Source organism: Papio anubis, chromosome 6 (assembly GCF_008728515.1).
Source record: "Papio anubis isolate 15944 chromosome 6, Panubis1.0, whole genome shotgun sequence".
Taxonomy (NCBI): Eukaryota; Metazoa; Chordata; class Mammalia; order Primates; family Cercopithecidae; genus Papio; species Papio anubis.
This window is the reverse complement of record NC_044981.1, coordinates 125,310,483-125,316,482: the sequence shown is the minus strand read 5'-3', so window position 1 is coordinate 125,316,482 and position 6,000 is coordinate 125,310,483.

Genomic DNA, 6,000 nt, shown 5'->3' with positions numbered 1-6,000 from the left:
ATAAAATTATAATGAAGCTGAAAAATTCCTATCACCTAGTGATACTGTAGCTGTCATAATACAGCACAGGGCGTTACTCACACCAATCTAAAAAATGAAACAAACCAAACAAACCACATGGACATATTTCTGGAAGGAATGACATCTTCTGAAGAAGAATCTCAGGCAGGTCCTGCATGAGGTATCCAGAAGAAGGCATTGCTATCATAGCAGAGGGCAGCTCCGTGCGTGTTATTGCCCCCGAGGACGGTGCAGTGGGACAGTATATGGGAAAGGAAGACAGTGACATTGATGATCCTGATCCTGGGTAGGCCTAAGCTAATGTGTGTGTTTGTGTCTTGGTTTTTCACAAAAAACCTTATAAAGTGAAATAAAGAAATCATTTTAGGCCAGGCTCGGTGGCTCATGTCTATTATCCCCGTACTTTGGGAGGCCGAGGTGGGTGGATCACAAAGTCAGGAGTTTGAGACTAGCCTGGTCAATATGGTGAAACCCCCGTCTCTACTAAAAATACAAAAATGAGCTGGGCATGATGGCATGTGCTGTAGTCCCAGCTACTCGGGAGGCTGAGGCAGGAGAATCCCTTGAACCTGGGAGATGAAGGTTGCGGCGAGCCGAGATCGTACCACTGCACTCCAGCCTAGGTGACAGAGTGAGGCTCCGTCTCAAAAATAAATAAATAAACAAATCATTTTAAAAATGGAAGAAACTTATAGAACAAGGATAAAAAGAAAAAATATTTTTGTGCAGCTGTACATGGTGTTTGTGTTGTAAGCTAAGCGTTACTACAAAAGTGAAAAAGTTTAAAAAGTTGAAAAGTGTATAAAATAAAAAAGTTACAGTAAGCTAAGTTTAATTTATTATTAAGAAAGAAAAATTTAAAAAATAAATGTAGTGTAGCTAAAGCATACAGTGCTTATAAAATCTACGGTAGTGTATAGTAATGTCCTAGGCCTTCTCCCTCACTCACCATTCACTCACTCAGTCACTCACCCAGAGCAACTTCCAGTCTTGCAAACTTCATTCATGATAAGTACTCTCTAGAGGTATATCATTTTAAATCTTTTATACCATATTTTTATCACACGTTTTCTCCATTTAGATACACAAATACTTACCATTGCATTACAACTGCCTACAGTATTCTGTGCTTGCTGGGCAGGTAAGTAGCCTAGGAGCAATAGGCTATAAGTTAGAGCCTAGGTGTGTGGTAGGCTACACAATCTAGTTGTATGTAAGTACACTCCATGACCTCTGCACAACAATGAAATCAGCTAATGACGTATTTTTCAGAACATATCCCCATTGTTAAGTGATGTAAAACTATAATTATATAGTTGTAGTTTTAAGCCACCAAATTTTAGGATAGTTTGTTACACAGCCATAGATCATCAGAATAAGAAGTATGGCTAAAAAGCTGCCGATAAATACTATTTTTATAAGTCTGTCATAATTTCTCCTTAATTTGCTTCATGATTTTAGAGCTGCCTTCTGTTCTTTTTGGTGAGTACTTTAACCTTAAGAATTGCTGTCCCTTAAGCCCCTCTGTTAAGGAACTGATGAGCTGGAAACATAAGCTTATGATCATTTGGGAGTTTCACTCTAAAAAAGCAACAAAATGAATTTTTTTTAATTAAAAGTAATATACAAATCTTCTTCTCTCTTGTCCTCACTCATTTTATCTACTAAGTAAAACAGCATTTACATAAGTATGTTTTAGAGGTACTAGGATACATTTTGGTTTTGCAGATTTTTTTAAATATGAGGGGAATCCTCCCCACAGTGGCTGCATTCCAAGCTTAGTCCACCTAATGCTTACTGGGCAGAGTGGGTGAAGCTGTTTGTAGATCTATAAAGCATTTGAGATCCTCCTGGGTAAAATGTGGTGTTCGAATTATAAGACCATTATCATTAACAATTGGCAGGAGCCTCCTCTCATTTCTCCTGGAGAGAAGGGGTTGAAAGATGTTTCCTTTAATCATCATGCTGACCTCACCTGACAGGCTCATGCTATCTGGAAGGAAGCCCCCTTCTCAGCTCCCTGATGCCCAAGCACCCCTTTGCTCTGAGCAGCAGGGGTGTAGTCTATGGTGGAGAAATGAAATTATTTTGCCAGATAAAACAGTTTTGGCAGTTGGTGATTATTACCCAGAATATTGCTTCAGGGGAATTAAATGTGAGCAATGTCATAGAAGGAGAAAGAGATATGTTTAGGTCAGCCTCAGTCATCAGCTTCATCTATCTACGCACATACCCAGACATTCCGGTACAACATCTGTGACCCACATTTGAGTTGACACGTGTAGCTGCACAATGCAAACCCAGTTTTAGTTGTTTAGGAAACTAGCAACAACTATAAATGGCAGAATGTCTATCGTGTGATAGGCACTCTGTATATTTTTTTCATTTAATCATTGGAATAGCTCTATAAATTGTTAAATATTTTTTATTATATAGATGGGAAAACTGAGGCTGAGAAAGATTTAGCAGGCTGACCAGGATGACACAGTTAGGAAACAGTGTAGATAGGATTCAACCACTTCATGATGCCAAAGTTGCTACCTTGTTCACATCTATACACTAAATTGATAATACAGGAATAGATGTCACCTGCTTTGAAAAGTCAAACAAGTAAATAAACAATAAAATAGAAATGTAAGAGTTCTGGAAGAAAAATATTTTGCTATAATAAGAGTTGTTAAAGGGTTATTTACCAGTAAGGAGATAGTGATCTAACAGTGAAATAAATACTTGAAAAACACAAGAGTGATAAAGAATAAAAACGTACTCTAGTAGAATGTTAACTATTGTCCAGGACTCTTTAAAGTACTTATATGTTAACTTATTTCATCCTTCTCAATGACTCCATGAGAGAGGTATTATTAATAGACCCATCTTACAAATAGGGAAACTGAGGCATTGAGGGGTGAAGCAATGTGCCTAAGTTTAACCAGCCAGTAGGTCGTGAAGCCAGACTTAAAGCCAGGAGCCTAGCATGAGAGCCCAGCCCCTTCAACTTGGATGTATTGGCCAGAGTCGGAATCCTGCTTCTGCCACTTTCTAATTTTGTGACCCAAAAGACGTTACTTACTTTTTCAGAGCCATATTTTTCTAATCTGTGAGATAGGGATGATGATACAAAACTTATGAAATTGCTGCAAGAATTACAGCTATTTCTGACTCCCCCATAATGGGTTCTCAGCAAATGCCAGTTCCTTCCAAATTCCTTGCTGTTTCCCCTCTTGTTTCTCCCTGTCCTTTCTCTGTCATTCTTGCTTTCTCTTCTCTCATCCTACCCCGCTTTGGTTCATTAGTGGCTGCCTCATGTGCTCTGGGGCCATTTGCATCCACAAAGGCATCAGGGCTGGCACCCTGCCTTCCAGCTGGGGGTGGTGCCAAGAACTGCGAGAACAGTGCTCAGTCTTTGCCACACTCAACTCTTTCCCATTGCTTCCTTCATCCAAGGCAATGCCGCTAAAGGTCATTTCAGCATGAAGTGTGACTGAGGTCCTGGGGTGAGAAAATAGCTATCGCTCTAAAGATCAGTACTAGTCCAATGGAGAGTTCAAGCAAGTCCCTGCAGGAAATGCTGGTACCAGAACTGGGGTTGCTCCAAGACCATCTATTTGGTGACAACACCATTCTCATCAAGTCTGCTTCTGGATTCGTCTGCATGAGGCCCGTAGAACCAGAGCTGAGGAAACATCAGCTGGGCTGGCACAGTTCTGATTTCTTTCATATCCCCCTTGTCAACAGTTTGAAAGTGAGATGGCTAATTTTGCTCATGACAAGAAAGGACGGATCATTTTCTCAGATGCTGTTATCAGCAGAGTCAGAGCTGGTACACTCTCTGAGGGAGTCCCTGAGCCACAGGTTACTGGCAGGCAGACAAACACTCACTGACAGCCATTTGTGACCAACTATGAAACACCATCTGCTGTGGCTGGGGGGAGGAACAGCTCCAGCAAGTGAAAGGCATTGTAGAGCCTTTTTCCTGTGTTAAATCAGGGCAGACTTTAGGTAGTCCTAAATGAAAAGCAATTTTGTACTCCTCAATAGCATAGATCATCCAGGTTTGTACATATATAAATTTTAGAATGTTGACATGTTTCTAGAAGTGCAAAGATTCAAATCCATCTTTACATTAAAAGGCACACATGAATCCACCGTATCCAGTAAAACAATATTATCTGGAAGTAAATACAGTCCAGAACTGAATAAAGTTCCTTTGGAGATTTGAACAAAACTGTGCTTAGACATCACTAAAGGAACAACAAAGGCTGGATTGATAGGTCTTTGATGTTTCAATGTGGGATTTAAAAAAATTATATTATTCCCTCACTGGGGATGGAACTGAAAAGAGTTCTACTTTACAATTCAAGATATATGTCAAGAAATGTATGGTGCTTCATCATCAACAATAGAAACATTATTCAGAAGCAAAAAGACACTTTGCTGGAAGGGTTTAAGGTCTTCAAGATGCTTAGGAAAAAAGAATCTTCTTGCTCATTAATTTTAATAAGGCATACAGCCAAAGGTGTATGCCAACCCTCTCTCTCTCTGGGTGGACGTCCGGGCTTTCACTTTTAGGAGTCTTAATAGTCCTGTCTCATGATTAAGTAATGAGAGCTGGCATCAATGTATCTGAAGTTTAGCTGCTCTTGTATTTATCCTTATAGGCCTAGGGAAGATCATAAAACAAATGTTTTAATGTCAAATATACAAGCAAATTAGATAGATGGTAGATAGATAGATGATTGATAGATGGATAGATACATACATACATACATATACATATGTTTTCACAGCAGAAAAATGCCAGAGTTACTGACTCTTTACTTGAACTCAGGGGACCTGGCGGGGGTTACAAGGTTTGCTGGAGGGAAATACTTAATGCAGATTAAAATATCTGCTTTCTGTAATCTGGTTCCCACTAAAAATTCAGTCCCAGCTAAAAATGTAATAGGTTAAAACCTATTGTAATGTTCATTCTTAGGTCTTTTCGAAGTTTTTAAGATGAAAGAGATGGTGAATGTCTGTCCTTGCATTTCAATTTCCTACAACAGAAGAGGATCTGCTGTTCTAAAGCTAAAATCCAATAACCTTCCAGTGAAGATCCCAGATTGTCCCTGAAATCTGTGCCTGGCAGGGAGGGGAGGGGCAGAGGTGGCAGGACAGGCCTCTATGAATCCCATTACACCAAAGCGTGGGTAGGACCTGCTCATGGGAACATAACACATCAGTGATGGAGGATAAGGAAAAAAGATTTAAATGTGCTTTCACTTATGGCCATGCAATATGAAAAACAAATCTAAACATTTGTCTGTAGAATCAGGTGATGATTGGTTGTCGGCTGTCTCAGGGGGAGCAGGGAAATAGTCCATGCACCTGCCACCTAATTCAGTTTAAAACCTGACACATTTACCAAGAGTGGGCTGGCATAATGAAGTTCATTCAGGCTGTCAGTGGAGTCAATAACTTATCCCCAACTGCTTTTGTTTCAGCAGCGGCAGTGCCTCTGATCAGGCTGAGGTACTTATTCAAGTAAAATTTATTTTCAATTGCCGGCCATAATGCCATGGGCACAAGCCTGGCTTTGACAGGACCTTTTGCTCAAGGCTACACTATTGTTAAAGTTTGTGTCCATTGTCTAGGGTCTTTGATCTGTCAAAGCTGCTTAACAAGCTGGTTAAAAACTGTTTCAGATAACAGGTGTGTCCTTTGAGGGCACAGGAACATTTTTCAGCTCCTTTAAAAGACTGGTTTGAGGATTGACCAAAATTTACAAGCTAGTTGGTGGTGATATATGTAAAGCACTTTTAAAACAAGAAAGTGAGATTTAATGTCTTGACTTCCTTGGGTTTACTCCAACAAGCAACCTTTTTGAGTGAGAGATTTAAGAGACATGTTTGTTTTTGCTTTGTTTTGTTTTTAATCAAATCAAGTGTTAAATATATTTGTATGTAGATTCGTATGGAATTAGGGTCAAAGTTTAGTGCA